Below are 19,026 nucleotides of genomic sequence, written 5' to 3'. Positions count from 1 at the left end.
CTCTGTTCATTCCCTCTGAAGCACCTGGCACTGCCAGAATACAGTATATGGACTAGATGCACCATTGGTCTAACCTAGTATGGTTGTTCTTAAGATGGTGGGTAAATTAACTCACTTAAAGGAGCAGATATAAACCTCAGCAGGTCTTCCAGTCTTCCCCCATCCTGGGGGCATCACTTTTGATTTATCTAGCTTTAGCCATCTAGCATGCCTATGCCAGCCTCTACCAATCATGGGGTAAAGCATTCAATGGCTCTAGTGGGATTAGATAAGCCCAGGTGTCCCTGGTATACTGACAACACAGAAGTCTGTTTCTTTACTGTCGTTACTAATGGTCCCATATATACATTAGACAAGAGGAAGGACAAGATGGAGGCCCACAGGAGAGGAGGGACAAGATGGAGGCCCACAGGAAAGGACCTTGAGGGCAGTGTGATCTATTGGAAAATTTAGGTTCTGTTCCTGGCTCTACCACTGACCTGCTGTGTGACATTGGGCAAATCACTTCCTGTCTCTGTGGCAGTTTCCTCTCCCACCTTGTGTATGTCTTGTCTCTTTTCATAATACGCCTCTATAGCACAATAGGGTTCTGATCTCATTTGGAGCCTATACAAAAAATAATTACCCCAAAATTCATAAGCCATTGTGTTGTAATACTTATTTCCCATAATGAGGGGGAAATGCCTAACCTAATACATGGAGATTATGGATTCAAACCTGCAGCCATATTGCCCAATCCAACAATCTGAAAGTTCACAAACTAAGAAGTCCCTGGAATCACAAAATAAAATGAAATGCAGACAGGCAGCTACTTTACATTCCAGCACCTTCCTTGGTCTCTCTTGCTGTCACTCCAAGACCCCCCCAGTCCCCCATTTCAGGATAAGGACTTTCTGGACCCAGGATTACCAATGCTAAGAGGTACAAGTGATCTATGTCCTTGGGTTAAATGTCCTCTTCCCTGCCAAACATGACACCTTATAAACATTTGCTCCAGATCCCTACCTAATTACAGGAGAGTTGAAGAACCAGAGCGCTCTGTCCTACTTCCCCCATCTATCTTACACTATTTTTAACTCTGAGGATGTTGTCTCAGCCCAGGATCTGAAATATGAATGAACCAGAGCTGCAGTAAACCTCCAGAGACAGAAGAAAGAAAAGGTGTGAAAATTCCAGAGTTAGGCGATTACAAAGTGTCATTCTAAACAAGTGTCACTCACACCAACTATACCTTTCTCTAGAAGAAAGAGAGAGGCAATAGAGTCCAAAACAGACAGACGACAGAAATTGCTTTTTGGTTTGTTTTTTAAGTGGATTTTGAGCTCATGTAGTTTATGAAAGAGAGAACAGAGGAAATAAAAGATGCCAAACATGTAACTGTCTCACTGGAGTTCCGAGTGAGAGCTGGTGATGCTTAGCTACAAATAAGGCAAAGCTAGGTTTGGGGAAAAGCAATTAATTTGTCCAAACTTGTAACATCTCCATCTTCGCTTCCTTCCCTTAGTCCAAGTGAGGCCCAGGACCCTCTCTTAAAAGGAACATGCCTGCTGTTTGTCAAGATCATCTCATCAATATATAGCGCCACTGCCTTTGGATAACTTGTTATCAATACAATTAAAAGATACAAAGCCAAGTTTTCTGTAACACACATGAAGCTCTATGAATTTCAGTAGGGTTGCAAACATGAAATCTAATGCAAAAATCAGGCTTTGAATTTCCTTTAGCATGACTTATGTTCAGCTTGAATCTATGACCGTTTAAATATATTTTCCTTAAGGAAGTGAATCATCAAGCACATAGGAAGTCATCCCAAATTAGACATTGTTTTATAACTTGTGTCCATTTCAGATTGGTTATTTGATCTACTGTAGGTGTAACTGAATCACAAACGTAAAGTCACACTTAACTTCCAACATTAAACTTCAGATCACACCATATTGTTAAATTTTACTATAGAACCTGTCAGTTTAGTATCTACAGCAAACAAGAACCTGGGTATATGTTTCAATTGACTCTGTGTATCACTAAGAAGAGGACATGCAGAAACTTCCTAGATAGAGTTACATTTACTTGCAAATGAAAAATCCACACTGGTCTGTAGCTCTGGCACATGCAACTGTAGGTTACCTGACGCTCTGTATAAGCTTGAAAGCTTGTCTCTTTCACCAACAGAAGTTGGTCCAATGAAAGATATCACCACACCCACCTTGCCTCTCTTGTACAACAAGTCCCTTTTTAAAACATTACAAAGAACAGCACCCAGACATCCACTTCTAACCTGTCCACAATGCAAAATCAGCGCATGAGGAGGGTTGTTCTGTTTCAGGAAAGCTTGGGGAACAGTCCAATGTGTTTTTCACAGGCAGTTTGTGTTAATGAGCCTGGGTCCCACTGTGTCAGTAATTGGCTCTTCCTATTTGCAAACAAGAGCCCTGCTCCTGCAAATGGATCCATGTATTCTTAAGGGCTCATCCACGTGAAAGACTTTTCAGAATCAAGGGTTAATTTAAAAGCCCCACTCTGCCTGGGGGAGTTAAGGGAAAGCATCCTGTGAAGCAAGTACAGAGCCAAAAAGATAATCTAGGGCCAGCATAATAATTTGGAAGGTTGCAAGCAACAGCAGAATCCCAGACTGCCTGGGGAGAAGCAGGGGCAGCTCTAGGTATTTTGCCGCCCCAAGCACGGCAGGCAGGTTGCCTTCGGCGGCTTGCCTGCGGGAAGTCCCCGGTCCTGCGGATTCGGCGGCAGCCTGTGGGAGGTCTGCCGAAGCCACGGGACCAACAGACCCTCCACAGGCATGCCGAAGGCAACCTGCCTGCCGCCCTCGCGGCGACCGGCAGAGCGTCCCCCGTGGCTTGCCGCCCCAGGCATGCGCCTGGTGTGCTGGTGCCTGGAGCCGCCTCTGGGGAGAAGGTTGGTCTCCAACTCAGGCTGTGCTAGAAGCAGACAGAACCAACCCCTGAGCTGTAGTTTGCATGAGACCATGTGATCCAATGCAACCAGTTTTGAGATCAGTTTTGTCAGGACACAAGCGGGAAACAGACATATCAAATCTACTGTTTTGAACTTGGTAAGAGTCTATGGAAGTCCATCAGTGCACCCGAATCAGCAGGGATCATGAACAGTACCCAAATTGTTCAGAGGCTCAGTTACTTTTTGCATGTTCCACCAATACTCTGGCAAAAAATAACGTAGGACCAAATTTTCAAGGGACCCTAAATCCGAGGTCTAAACTTTCTCATCCACAGATCTGGCAAACTGATAACATCTTGGCTACATCTGGGATTAGTGTGAAAAAACAAAACGCTCAGATGTGAAAAATCTTCCCCGATGAGTTAAAGTGGTTTTGGAAATTTGGCCCAGAGTTTAAGCAGAGTACTGTGTTCTCAACAGAAGAATCATTTAAAACTTGAGCAGGGTAGGAAAAGAGACAATTTCTTTATCCTTTAAAGAATATAGGAGGATGTAGGAACCCATCCAAAATATCATGCTCGTTTAAAAATTACTGAGTATTAGGAAAAAAAATCCATCAATGCAACAGTAGAATACTTGAGGAACAACAGCAAGATCTTGTTTTAATAAACAACCAAATAGATGTGTCAATTACAAGGATTTGGAGGGGAAAAGGCAGGTCATGGTATTCAATATTGTATCAAATGGAATTTGTGCTAGCCACTCTTATCACAGAATAGTTCTGTGCCAGCCAATCAAATGGCTGACCATTAATCATGGATACAGTATGACTGCACCTAGCCATGACTACCCCGTGCCTCTGGAACATGTGTGACCCCAAGGTAATTTAAAATCCTATGGCTGAGGCTGCATAGTTTTGTTCAAAATATTTCTAAATTTATTTTATAGGCGAAGTGGAAATGAAATGAACTTTCCTGGGTTCTGTACCTCTTTGCCAAGGGGGAGTAACAGAGGACAGAACAGAGTAAAAAAAAGACTATGTACTAAGTTGTGACAGAGCCACTGTAAAAATAATTTTGCAGACTACCATAAGTAGTTCAGCCAGATCAAACATTTATTAGAGGAGCATGTATCTGCATTTAGTGTTGAGGAGGAAAAATCATTATACCATAACGAACAGAGAAATATTTGATGTGAACTGATTTATAAAATGTACAAGAAAGGTACAAGACACAGTGTTTAAACAAGGTCAGTCTACAGAAAGAAGAGGGGGAGTAGAGACTGGAATATTACAGACCTTGTAAATTATTCTGAGGTTGCTCATAAGATGCATGTATCTACACAACTGGACTGTTTTCTACCTGTAGTTATCGTAATTAGCCAAGGAACTGGCAGAAATTAAAATGTTGTGGAATTTCTTCTGAGACAAGGTGCTGACAGTGGCAAAGGAAATAAATTTTGGATACAATGCAACAAATTTTCACAACATTTTATTCTGCGACACATACTGTATGTGTGTTAATATTTTATGTGCATCTAGTTACACTGCAGCAGGCATTAGTGCTAAAATGAATGCTGTGCCATTTAGACTCCAGATTCATATTTGCATCAAATAAAGAAATAGATGCAATGAGATATGAAAGAATTTCACACACAAACATAATTTTGAAGCTGAACTTCAGATAAACGCTTTAGATCCCAAATCAGTAACAAATCTCTGTGCATTCTTTAAAATCACAAAGAACACTTAAAATTGAAGCAACAAATTTATTTCCTCCTTCATTTGCTGGCAAGTCTTGAGTTCAGGATTCTGTGTTTCCCTGGCAACAGAGGACGACATCACAAAGATCTTGTAGTAGCAGGTAGTACAAGGACATGCTTTATTTTATTTATTTTGCAGTGTCCTTTTTTGTTGCCAAAGAAACACAGACACCTGGACTCAGGACCTGGCAGGTGACTGAAGGAGGAAATGACATTCCATTATTTCCATTTTAAAATGTCTCTGGAGATGTGGAGCCTGTATAGAGTTAGTGGGATGGAAATCTTAATTTATTTCCAAAGCAAAAATCTCTGAAGTTCCCCTTTAAACATAAATCATTGGACTGAAGAGTTGGTAAGAAACTCCAGCTTGTAAATTCTGTCAATAGTCACTTTGGAAAGCATTTGAAATGAAGACTGCAAATTTAATAACATCACTTTGGAGGGGAATTTTGCCATCCCTGACTATATACAAGGGCAATTTGTTCTTGCCTAAATATTGTAATATTAAAAAAAAAATACAAACCAACCAATAAACCAGCCTAATGTCTTATATTAGGCTTTGCCTTACCCACAGCTCTAAGGTAACACACAGGCAAGGACTTTGTCACCATCCCAACACCAACACCCACACCAATGAGAGGGCCAATGAGCATTTTTGTTTTATACTGGTGCAGGGAGGTACCATGAATCAGGCTCTGGGTGGGTGGAAGTAAAGCTTTTTTTTTTTTTTTTTTTAATCAAAAGTAGCCCTTCCTATTTCAGCTTTCCATGCTGTTGTTGTTGTCCTGCGATAAGCATATCAGGCCACAAAAGTCGAGAATACAAAAAGAACCCAATGCAAGTTGTTGCGTTCAAAGGCTAGATCCAAGGTGTCCAGTCTGAAAGCTTCAGGTTCCCTATGATATTACATTCAAATGCATGGGCAGGTATTAAAGCCTGATCCCAAAACATCTTGCAGAGTGGATATATCTTAGGCCCATCTCTATTGATTTCATTCCTGCAGTGTGTCCTGTCTACAACCTCACAAGAGTGGATGTTATTTTCCAAGATCAGAGGATCTTTCACCTTCTGACCATTTATTTCAGGTAATATTCCTCTTGGTAGGGTGCCAATATGCTCAACAGGTATCATTCCATCCTGAGAGTTTCTGATCTTCCAGTTCTGGTCAGGTCATCAGCTACTTCGTTCCTGTATACACCTAGGGATGATGGAATCCACTCAGAAGGCAAATTACATGTCAGCCTTTTAGCTATATACCGTGGGAGGAACTTTAAATAGTAACAGCGAGAGGCCCATAACACTGCAAACTAGAGGCAGGGAAACGGAACGACAGAGTGTCAGGCTGACGTCCAGTTCATGTTACCAATTTCAGTTACATGTGGCAATTAAGACTCTCTTCTGGGGTCTCCCCATGACACAGCTCTCTGAAGATGTCTCCAATCCTGCTACTGCTGCTGTCTTTGTTACAGCACAAGAAAGCGTGACAACGTTGGCCTCAAGCCTCAAACAGCAGGACTACTCTCCCATTCATGTCAGCAGACAATTCTACATTTCCTTCCTTCGTATGCGTAACTCACTGGTCAGTATGTGTAAAGAGTCTGGTGCAGGCCTCAGCTACAGAACCGAGGTCTTTAGCTCAAGCTGTAGAGGCTCGTGCATTTAGCTCTAGAGGTCCCTGGTATGCAGGGGCGGCTCTAGACAGTAGGCTGCCCCAAGCAGCGCGGAGCGCTGCGCCGCCCTTCCCCGGTCCCGCGGCGGGTCCCCTCTTCCCGCGGCTCCGGTTGAGCTCCCGCCGGCATGCCTGTGGCAGGTCCACCGGAGCCCGGGACCAGCGGACCTGCCGCAGTCATGCCTGCGGGAGCTCCACCGAGCCGCGGGAAGACGGGACCCGCCGCAGTCATGCCTGCGGCAGGTCCGCTGCCCGGCTCCGGTGGACCTGCCGCAGGCATGCCGGCGGGAGCTCCACCGGAGCCAAATGCCGCCCCCCCGGGAAACGGCCGCCCCAAGCGCCTGCTTGGCGCGCTGGTGTCTAGAGCCGCCCCTGCTGGTATGCCAGTCAAAATAGTGACCATCAACTCGTTCCAACTGAATCTTAAGGACCTTCTTTTTCTGCCTTCTTCAGTTAACTCACCTGCTGCCTTTACATTCTTTTGGCTGCTGCTTTTATTTTAGTTTCATTCTGTAACTATTTAACTCCAAAGTACTTTAGGAACCTGTTTGCATGGACCACACTGCGCACCATAAAGCTGTATTGTAAAAAAATCACCTGTCTCCCAAGAGCACTAGTCCCACCCTCAATGGAGAATCCCAGATGTGCTGCATAGGGATGTTAATCGTTGCTTCAGAGTAGCCAGTAACACTTAGTTCCCCCCATTTCTGATTTTACCACTCATCTGTAGAGGCTGGGCTGTCGAGGGAAACGGAGAACATCTAGAATCAAAGCTAAATACAGTGTATTTTGTCAGCCACTTCCATGGTGAAAATTCAATTATAGCAAGTCCCTCAGCCCGCGCCGCTTCCAGCGGCTCCCATTGGCCCGGAGCAGTGATCCACGGCCAGTGGGAGCCGCGATCGGCCGGACCTGCGGATGGGGCAGGTAAACACACTGGCCTGGCCTGCCAGGGGCTTTCCCTACACAAGCAGCGACCCCTGTTTGAGAAACCCTGCCTTAATCATTCACATGTATGATGTGCCTCTTTCTCCTATCTTTTGCTTTTTTACAATGTAAACTCTTTGGCAGTGGGACCATGTCTTCCTTTATGTTTTGCCAGCATATATAATGTGTGCTACTTATAGCTTTGCCCAATGCCTGCAAGGAGCCCTGCAGAGTAATTTTCAGCTTCACCCGAAGTTTGTAAAAGTATTGCATAGATATATAGGTATCAATCATATTACCAGGTGGCAAAACAGCCTCCAGATTATTAATAGTCACTGACATGCCATATTGCCCTATTCACTAAGTTTATGCAAATGATAACATCAGAAACTGCCTATCACAGACATGGCAACAAAGCTTAGCTTAATAAATCAATGAAAACACACACTAAATAATTTGCCATAAAAAGCCAACAATAAAAGGCTACTGAGAAATCTTAACCAAAGCTCTCTCTAATGTTATGCACTAAAGGCTAAATTCTACCCTCCATTTTGCATGTGCCTGCTGAAATCAATTACAGCTGTGTACTCATAACTGAATGCTGAATTTGGCCTTAAGTTGGTGAACATAAGATTCACAATATCATCCTTCTAAATTCATTATAATTTATTCATATTTTTAGGCTGGGATTTAGCTCCTGAAGTCTGGAATGTGCACTCTTGACTGACCAAAATCCTCCTGACTAGCTGTGATAAGACTTTGTCCCTGTTTATTGAATCTATGCTGTTAGACCGTAAAACCATCATGTGATTCCTTATGCGGCCCATGAAATTCTGACACAGGACCTGGGACTGAGATGCAGCATAATTTCTTCTGCACTTGAGCAATTTAATTCTGATTTAACAACTTGAAAACTGATTAACAGTGAGAGTTTCTGTCCCTCTCTGCGAGTTCTGGCCATGTGCAATTTTCTCTGAGCTCACTTCCAAGACCACCATATTTGACCAATATGCTATACAGCCTTTGGTGACAGTGTGTGTCAGTGTAATAGGCCTTTCCAAATGCATGCAGATGACTCATTTATGTAATATTTCCATAAAAACACATTTTCATAACACAGCTTCTGTCACCCGGTTTGTTAGTGACCATAAAAATCAAGTCAGTGCCAGCTCTGTTGGGGGTGGGGGGGCAGGAGGCAATTGCCTCACTCAGAGAGATGGCAAAGTCAAATTAAAGCAAAACTCATTAACCTTCCTCTCCATTTACCGCTGTTCCATTAGCCACAGAGCTCTTTCAATGGAAGGTCCCAGCAGGGCAGCTGGTCTGGTGCTCCACACTGTTCAGCATATGTTCCTGCAGGCAGAAATGCCAACCCTTTGCTTTCACTGAATAGCTCAAAGCCACAAAAGGGGATGAAGAGACACTTTCAAAAGTGCCTTAATTAATTAGTACATGTGCAGCTTAAGGAACAGGGCTCAGCACGAAATGTCCCAAAGGCCTGACCTTTGGGTTGGACGAGCTATTTGCTCCAATGATGCAGAAAGAAAAATCCATTTCACTGAATTCTCAAATGTACCAAAATATCACAGATTACTGGGTGCCATCTGAAATTTTGCCCAAGGCCACCACTACCTGCAGGAATCCTAATTGTTAGGACCATCTCCAGATATGTATGTGCCTCGGGCCTTGATCCTGTGCCCACTGAAGTCAACGGTAATGCTCCCATTGACTTCAATGGGTGCAGGATCAGGCACAAAGTAATTAGGGGGATCTTATTATTGTAATCCTTCTCCTACCTTGCCCTTTCTCCCAGTTTTGTCTTTTATTCACTTTCATCTGCTGTGGCATGTCTGAATTTAGACTGTATTTAGAATGCCCTTCAAGGCACCTCCAGGTGTCTTCACCTGGTTCTGTTACATTCCTAACATGCTTTGGGGTATTTAATAATAGTAACAACCCAAAGATCTCATGGTTGGTTACCCAAAGGCACTGGTGGATGAAGAGACACTCTAATAATGAAAGGAATCTCCGTTGCTCCTTTCACAGTAACAAAAAGTCTGAGTCTTTCATTAGACAGACACCCACCCAGTTGCAGATTAGTTCAATCATTTGTTCTTCTTTCTTTTTAAAGGAATGATTATCATCTCTGTCAGCATTTTATTAAGTAGGCAACTGAGAGCCTTATTCCTGTCTTAGTTACTTAACTGATTTGTGTAATTAGTGCTGGGAGAATAAAATGGCAAGTTATCTGTTGAAGTTTGCCTTTTCCTCTTCATAAATTGTCCAGGAACAGTTTGATTTTTTTAAAAATATATTTGTTTCAAAGGATTCTCTGGTCAATAACGCTTGGTTTGTACACAAGCAAGTCAGCATGCCTATTTGATATGGAACATTCAAGCACAGTTAGGTAGCTTTGAGAAGGCATAGGTTATTGGGTTTTGCTCCCACAAGAATGATCCTTAGACTGTTCGGGTCATGACTGCAGTCTCTTCTATTTGCTTTTTGTGAAAAAAGTGTGGCAACTAACTGTGATGCTCCCAATGTGATGTGTGAGTCTCTGGTTGAGACATGGGGACGTTCGCATGAGCTGGCACCTGGCCTGTCAGCATCACACAAACCTGGGGAAATTCTACATTAGACTTCATCTTTACAGATAAAGGCCTGGCCCACACTAGGAATTAGCACAGTATAATTATGTCACTCGGGGTTTGAAAAATCCACACCCCTGAGTGATGCAGTTAAACAGATCTACCCCCCAGTGTAGACACCACTAGGTCAATGGGAGAATTCTCCCATTGATCTGGCTACCACCTCTTGGGAAGGTGGATTACCTACACTGACGGGAGAACCCTTCCCAGGTAGTGTCTTCACTGAAGTGCTAAAGCTATGCAGCTGCAGCAGTGGTTAAAACCAAAGCAGACTGTGAAGAACTTCAAAAAGATCTCACAAAACTAAGTGATTGGGCAACAAAATGGCAAATGAAATTTAATGTGGATAAATGTAAAGTAATGCACATTGGAAAAAATAACCCCAATTATACATACAATATGATGGGGACTAATTTAGCTACAACAAGTCAGGAAAAAGATCTTGGAGTCATCATGGATAGTTCTCTGAAGATGTCCACGCAGTGTGCAGAGGCAGTCAAAAAAGCAAACAGGATGTTAGGAATCATTAAAAAGGGGATAGAGAATAAGACTGAGAATATATTATTGCCCTTATATAAATCCATGGTATGCCCACATCTTGAATACTGTGTACAGATGTGGTCTCCTCACCTCAAAAAAGATACTGGCACTAGAAAAGGTTCAGAAAAGGGCAACTAAAATGATTAGGGGTTTGGAGAGGGTCCCATATGAGGAAAGATTAAAGAGGCTAGGACTCTTCAGCTTGGAAAAGGGGAGACTAAGGGGGGATATGATAGAGGTATATAAAATCATGAGTGATGTGGAGAAAGTGGATAAGGAAAAGTTATTTACTTATTCCCATAATACAAGAACTAGGGGTCACCAAATGAAATTAATAGGCAGCAGGTTTAGAACAAATAAAAGGAAGTTCTTCTTCATGCAGCGCACAGTCAACTTGTGGAACTCCTTACCTGAGGAGGTTATGAAGGCTAGGACTATAACAGCGTTTAAAAGAGAACTGGATAAATTCATGGTGGTTAAGTCCATAAATGGCTATTAGCCAGAATGGGTAAGGAATGGTGACCCTAGCCTCTGTTTGTCAGAGGATGGAGATGGATGGCAGGAGAGAGATCACTTGATCATTGCCTGTTAGGTTCACTCCCTCTGGGGCACCTGGCATTGGCCACTGTCGGTAGACAGATACTGGGCTAGATGGACCTTTGATCTGACCCGGTACAGCCGTTCTTATGTTCTAACTGCATCACTGTAGTGTTTTAAGGGTAGAGGAGTCCAAAGAGGAACTGATCACAGAACTAAAAATTAATGGCAGCTTAGACACAAGTGATCATGACTTGATCACATTTATTATCATAGAATCATAGAATTCAAGATCAGAAGGGACCATTATGATCATCTAGTCTGACCTCCTGCAAGATGCAGGCCACATAAGCCGATCCACCCACTCCTTAGCAAGTGAACCCTGCCCCATGCTTCGGAGGAAGGCGAAAAACCTCCAGGGCCATAGCCAATCTTCCAATTATAATGTGCAAACACAAAGTCCAACCAGTAAGATATATATACTTGGTTCTTTCAAAGGGCCAGTGTCACAAAGCTGAAAACTACTATGAACCCCAAATCAAGTGGGAGGAAGAATTTAATCAGAAAAATGTGAATGATAATTGGGAATTGTTTAAGAACACATTACCAGATGCTCAAAAAGCCACAATCCCACATTTAAGGAAGAAGCTCATATTGGTTAAAAAACTGACATGGTTTAGAGGGGAGGTGAAGGCAGCTACAAAAATTATTATACACACATACACATATATACACATACACACACACGGAAGAAAGAGAAAGTTGACAGTAATGAATATAAATCAGAAGCTAGGAATTGTAGAAAACTGATAACTTGCATCTACGAGTTTTAAAAGAGCTAGCTGAGAAGCTCACAGGTCTGCTAATGTTGATTTTCATTAAATTTCAGCACACCAGGGAAGTTCCAGAAGACTGGAAGAAAGATAATTTTGTGTCATATTTAAACAAAATAAGCAGGATGATCTAGGTAATTATTGGCCCATCAGTCTGAAATCAATCCTGGACAAGATAATGGAGCAGCTGATACAGGAGTTAATTAATAAAGAATTAAAGGAGGGTAATATAATTAATGCCAATCAGCACTGGATTTTGGAAAATAGATCCTGTCAAACTAACCTGATTTTTTTAAATGTGATTTCAAGTTTGGTTGATAAAGAAAATAGTGTTGAAGTAATATATTTAAACTTCTGTAAGGCATTTGACTTGGTACCACACAATATTTTGATTGAAACACTAGAACAATATAAAATGAACATAGCACCCATTGAACGGATTAATAGCTGGCTAACTGATAGGTCTCAAAATGTAATTGTAAACGGAGGGGTGAGGGATCATCATCAAGCAGATATGTTTCTAGTGGAGTCCCCAACAGGATCTGTTCTTGCCCCTACACTATACAAAATTTTATCAATGATTTGGAAGAAAACAAACTGGTCACTCAAAGTTTGCAGATGACAAAAATTGGGCGAGCGGTAAATAATGAAGAGGACAGGTCACTGATGTAGAGCAAACTATTGCTCGGCAAACTGGGTGCAAACAAACAATATGGTTAGGCATCTAAGTACCTTTCTGGATCTGGTCCTTACGGCCTGGAATTAGGAAGGAATTCAGAGAATTTGCTTTCTGTAACTTGATATTCCTGCTCCTTGGTCACATAACATAACACTTCTGCTTCCCAACTGAGTGAATCCCAGAAAGAACTTTCAAGACGCCTACACGAACTCCTCTGATGCAAACACTCAGCTGATTATAAATTTGCAGTGGTTCACTTGTAACCCTTTTTTGTCTTTCTCCAAATATTTTTGCAAAAAAATCCCCTCACAAATGTTTACAAGTAGCATGTAAAAAGGGGTCACAAATAGAGAGCAAGGAAGTCTGAGGGTTTTGTTTTTATGAAGTAGACAATACCTTTTGGCAGTATTTATCCAGCTCTAGAAATGAGTGGGAGGATAATAATACCTGGCAATTTCATATAGTGCTTTACAAACATTATCTAATTAAGCATCACAATCTCCTTATGAAGATGAAGTGTTATATCACCTCATTGCACATAGAGGGGAAAGGTAAGACATAATGGCAAAGATTAGTTTAGCACCCAGGAGGTCCAGCCTTCTCTTAGTAGCCAGCATGGGACAAAATGCTGCGTGGTTAAAACCATACCTGTTTACATTTGCAATCTGTGCTTAATACAAGTCTTGGTTTTACTTCACTGTGTTATAGCATGAGGATACCCTTCCAAGTCAACTCATTAATAAATCAAAATGACAATAAAACGGTTGGCAGTAGATAAATTATTGAACTAAAAGTAATTTACCAGTCAGACACAAAACTAAACTACGTAAGCCAGGAGCTACTGAATATGGAGTCTGATTTGCCTGGGGATGGTTTTTCTTGATGCATTGTAAATTATCAGTCTAGCAAACTCTAGAAAGAGGAGGGAACACACTTCTGATCTCTTCATTAAAGCAAGACGAGTAATAACATTAGTCATCTCTCTCAGACAGTGCCCTTTAATGACATTAGGTACTTTGACAAGGCTATGTCCCTTCTCCACCCCACTGACACCAAGTAGTGCAATTATTATTGAAACATTAAATGCTGTAGGCCAGATCCACAGCTGATGTAAAGCGTCACTGACGTCGATGGAGCTACTCCAGTTTACTCCAGCAGAGGATCCTAGCCCATTGTGTGTTTTCGCTGTAGATTGTGAGTTCACATCAGTGCTACTTCAGCTCCTGTAACTATCCATGTAATGCACCTTGATAATTATTCATTCTCAGGTGTTGTGCTGCCTAAAGGTTAGCACTTCTCCTTTAGATTCTGTATATTGTCATCCCATCTTATCATAGCACACCACACTCCTAACCATCTGTACAAAATGAACCCAGCCAGCTTGTCTTCACTTTGTTACAGAGCCCAGCTCTCCAAATCAGTGGTTAAAGTTCTTGAACTGGAAGATGGAAGCAAGTTGCACACAGATAAGACAATGCACTGAAAGGCTGCTTTGCAAGGTGGTGGGAAGAGAATATTCATGATTCAAGGAGTTTAAATAGATAGCCCTGGGGGATCTTTTCAGGTCCCAACGGCTGATTAACTACTGAGACTGTAGCCTGCTGGATAAAGGACGGTTACCTATTTACTGATCTCTGACTGCTGTTTGAACCTGGTTTATCTGGCTAGCCCTGGATAGGAGTCAGCCCTATATTTCCTATATACTGTGTACTCCTTAGATCTCTTCTTTTCCCTTCAAGGCCTGTAATTTCATTTACTCCAGAGGGAACTCTGTACATGCACTGAGGGGAGAACAGAACCTTTCATTCCAATTGCCAAGAGCTAAACAGTACATTTTTATTTTAATTAAAACATTTTCCCACTGAAGGTATTATAAATATGTATCAGTTGCATTAAATAAAATCTTCTTTGGACATTTATGCTTAACACACACCCCACTGTATTTATCAAACATCCCTCTATATTATAAAGTACTGAGTAATATGAATCCATTTCTTTGTACAGTGTCATTCATTCTGCAGTGTCAGAAAGTGTTTCATGGCTGATACATTTTGTATGGAAGGTTTTATCTTTGAAGCTTAATAGATCCCTATATGCAGCCTCTAATAATGACTTTACTGACAAGATGAAAGCTGCTGCAGACATTTTGAAGAGAGCTAATTATTTACTGCACTGTTCCAACTAAGGTACAGTTCACCTCCCAGATCTTAGACTGTCTCCAACCCTCAAAAGCCAGGAGATTTAGAAGGATTAGACACCGACGTGCTGGAGTGGGCCCTCAGCAACTACTTGTTAAAATTCCACTATCTAGCTTTCAGGAAGGTTTCTGGTGGCTTCCCTGACTCAAATGGCATTTATCTCTTCTCTGGATATTTATTTCAGTTTATGAAGCACCTATCCATACTGCTAGGCACTCTACTATAATTCAAACATAACAGTCAATAAAACCTAATCCCAAAATAAAAAAAAAGATACAAATCAATAAATGTAATCAAATGACCTGCCAACCCAGAACTATTGTGAATCCTCCTAGACCAACCCTGTTATGGAGGAATTTTTGCTGAAGCAAGCTCTTAAAATACTTTTGATGAATATGCTTTCTTACCCCTTTGAACCAGGTGTCGAGTGTGTTAAAAGAAAATGTCCCAAAGGAAGATATACCCAGAATCTCCAAAATGGTCTTTGACCCACCCTCACAATTTCTAGTTACACAAGCTTGGATATATGGATAATATATTTGGCATATTTTCACAGACAAAGTCTAGATGCTACTAGGAAATGCACTTGGGACCAGATTTTTTAAAAAAAAAGGTTTTTAGGTGCCTAACGGTGCATCTAGGCACCTAACTTCTATTGGTTTTAATGGGAGTTAGGCACCTAGGCACTTTTGAAAATCCCATTAGGTGCCTATCTGCATTTTTAGATACTTAAATACCTTTTAAAATCTGGCCCTTAGTCTCAGTTTGTTGCCCAGTGGTGCTCTCTCTCTCCCGCCCTTGGTTGAATCAAGAAAGACTTTTAGTAGAAAGGGACGCAGACAAATTGTAGTCTAATCAGCTTCAAGAAATGACACTGAAGCAGTTTAAGGTCTTACACCTGTCCTCTCCCTGGTCAACACCCCCCCCCACCCCACACACAGCCAATTTCTGTCGTTTTATAGTCACATTTGCCTATTTTTAAAATGTTTTTCTCTCTAACATGGGGAGAAGGACCCGACAAATAAGGGGAAATGTCTGACTATACCCAGAATACAGGAAAAGTGCTGTCCAAGTAGAGAAGCTAAACAAAATGTTATTTCATTATTTTCTCTAATCTCTGTTACAGGAAACTTGTCACAGTAGTAAGTTTAAAAAAAGAAGAAGAAGATGCGATTCCACCCCTCCCCCACAGAAGCTAACAATATCCTGTTAAGTGGGGAAACAAGAACACACCCCCAGTACTAGCTCTACCCTCTGTACACTACAATACAAGGGGGTTTGTTACCAGCAAGGTGAGAATATTGCATGAGAACTCCTCATGCAATATTAGCAGCACATCCTGGGAATTAAAGACTGAAATCATGTTCTTAACTCACTCTGTTGCACCAAAAGCTTCCCTGTCCTACAGCTTTGCTCCAAGGTTCTTAGCTGAGGGGCTACATCAACAGTAAAGCTTTGGTCCAGCCAGACCAAATTTAAAATGGCATTTTCACTCCGATTCTTTTGGCTTTTACTCATTTAAGACCTTTAACACTGTTATGATGCACTTTTGTGGCATGTAAGGGTATATTTACACCACAATAAAAAACCCACAGCACCGAGTGTCAGAGCCTGGATCAATGGGGTTGGGCTGCATGGCTAAACATTGCAGTGTTGAGATTTGGATTTAGACTGGAGCCTGGGCTTGGAGACCATCCCCCTCGAGATGTTTCAGGGTTGGAGCCTGGGATCAGAAACCCCACAAGAGGGGTAGGTCTTGGAAAAAGGAAGAGCAGTCAGTGGCCTTCTACAGAGTGTTCATTAAACATGGGCAGGACTTTAAAAAAAAAATTTAAGAATAGTTTTGAGCAACAGACAAGAGAGCAGAGCTGAAACCTTGACTTGGTCCAGGCATTACGTGCTATTGAAACATCACCATAGTCTTAATACTGGTATGGTTAGTCCTACTGAAATTCAAGGTTTACAGAATGCACCTCGATCATGTATGTCCAACCAGTATCATTATAAAACAGGGGATTTCTAGCCACTAATAGAAATAGTTCTACAGCAAATGAACTCTTCATCACATGTTAACTACTAAGCAGAATTTGATGATTTTTTTTGTACAATTTCAACAGATATATCTATGTCCATTTTAAAACATTTATTTCTAATTTTTATTGATTTAAAATGTCTAGTGTGCAAAATGAGTTTAAAGCATTTTTCTTAATTTTATATATTTAAATTTTCACAGCTGTGTGAAATTATAGGAAGGAGAGAATCAGAATTATTTAATGACAATAGACATTTGTTTAAAAAGAGTCAAAGCTTTAAAGCCATTAAAACACAAATTATCAACATCACATATCAAAATATACAAACTATCCTTAAATCAAACTCCACTTTCACAAGCAGCAATTTTCTTACTTTGCCTATCTGTAAATGTTGACTTATCAATGGAAATCATGTGCGTGCGCACGGGGTGAAACTGATGTTTACCAACATTGACCGATAATCTAATCCTGCCAAGCCAATGTATACAGCATAGCCAAGGAAAAGCAGTCACCAATGAAGAGCCACTATTTGACAAAAGCTATCTATCTCAAAGCGATATATATTATTTGATTTACTGAGGGTAGGAAATACCCTCAGTAAATCATGTCAGAGGGGTACCTGTTGTTCAGAGTTGAGCTTTAATTGTGACCACAATAGTTAAAGATGGAAAATGCAGTTTAGGACACTGATTCAACCAGGTCAGAGACTCAGTTGCTGCTATACCAGATTGTGGCCAGAAATCCAGGAGGAAACAAATGTTATACAGGTATCAGCACATGCATATCTACAGGTCCATTTCTGGAGTATTTTACACAGGATATTTTCTCTTGCATTGGGCAGCCATTAGAGAGTCACAATATTTAGTCAATCCTTTTATTTCCACAGTTATTAATCATGCACCATTTAATCACTGGTTTGTCATTTACTTTCCTAATCTCTTTCAAATCCTTCTACTTATTTTCACATAGTTTTTCCAAGCCGATTTTATGTGCCTTGCTAATTACACTTCTTCACTGCCGCACACTGTGTAGCACACACACATTGAGCCAGAAGGTGACTCGATCATTTGCTTTGTTACATGCCCAATGAATCACCTGCTATCAAAACACTCAAAATGCATATGACATTTCTGTAAAAAAAGTCATATTTAATTAGCTAGCTAGCCTGTTAACACCACATTGGAGAGGAGGTTGCATCCCACAGGGAGAATATGTTTCTACAGATCTTAGCACCAAGGATGAGGAGGGAAAAGGTTTGCCCAGGGCTTATTCCTCTGCAACTAGCACAGAATTTTTTACCCATTTTTGACTGGTCAATTCTAAAAGGGATGGTCATTTGTCCTGAACTGCAATATCAGTGCATGCTGGATCAGCACCTCCCGATAGGTGCAGAAGGATCACAGCTGCTAAAGTATGTGTATGAGCCCAGCACAAGAGGTCCTGGTCAGCAGCGGCAAAGTCGTACAGAGGTGATGAGCACTGTAGATGGATGAGATAGAAGCGGACAGCACCTTAAAATTTAAACACTCACAAATGAATTATTCATGGTCAAAGGAAGACAAGAAGTGGGGCAAAGATATGAGAATGAGGATGAAGAGAGAATAGGAAAAAGGAGGAAGTGAGGGAAATAGATGATTGACTGCCTCCCGTGGTCAGCAATGGGCTAGCTCTTGGAAGTAACCAGCACAGTAAAAGCTGCAATCAAAAATCATGTGCTTCCAGTGACCTTTCTAGAGGTAAAGCTGCAGTCCCTTGCAGGGTACTGACTATGCAAATGTACAGAGGACTGCATCACTCTGAAGCTTGTTCTCTAATCTAGCTTTCTTTTTTCTTTTTAAAAGTGAGTCTCTAGTGTTGTGGTTGCAAAGAGCCTCAAACATGAGTGTAACTGATGCAAAAGTAGGACTGTAGAGAGCCTGGAGCAGTAGCTCTGAGGGCTGCAACCTGTCCCATTCATCTCAGCGAGGGGAGAGACCCAGGGTGTTTAAATTTAAATACCAACATTGCTAATTATTTCGTTCATCGTGTAAGAAAGGAAAGGAAGGGGCACTGCTCAGCACAACTTACTATGAGCAACCTCTCACTTCAGTGGTGTCTGGAAGATGCCCCCTCTCTCCCTCCCCGACACACACTTCAGTCATGAAGGAACTCAGCATCCCAAGCTCCTGGACACAGTCAAGCCCCACCAAGGGGGAATGAAGCTCAAAGAGCCCAGTGGAGCTTGGAAAGCGCACACAGTCATATTTTGACAATAGCATCTCAAGTGGGCAGAGCTTGGAAGAGTATCA

At 41.6% G+C, this 19,026-nt stretch overlaps 1 protein-coding gene and 1 long non-coding RNA gene across 5 annotated transcripts in view; one reads left to right on the top strand and one right to left on the bottom strand.

The window, feature by feature from the left end:
* The window catches only part of RIMS4 (regulating synaptic membrane exocytosis 4), a 75,477-nt gene that overhangs the window by 39,585 nt on the left and 16,866 nt on the right, over positions 1-19,026 (bottom strand). The window lies entirely within an intron of this gene.
* LOC120380570 lies at positions 4,771-12,046 on the top strand. Its single transcript, XR_005587807.1, has 3 exons — positions 4,771-4,866; positions 5,678-5,759; positions 11,885-12,046. It is a non-coding gene; the product is annotated as an uncharacterized LOC120380570 (long non-coding RNA).

This window comes from Mauremys reevesii, linkage group 13 (assembly GCF_016161935.1).
Source record: "Mauremys reevesii isolate NIE-2019 linkage group 13, ASM1616193v1, whole genome shotgun sequence".
NCBI classification, from domain to species: domain Eukaryota; kingdom Metazoa; phylum Chordata; order Testudines; family Geoemydidae; genus Mauremys; species Mauremys reevesii.
This window is presented reverse-complemented; position numbering and strand designations above follow the sequence as displayed.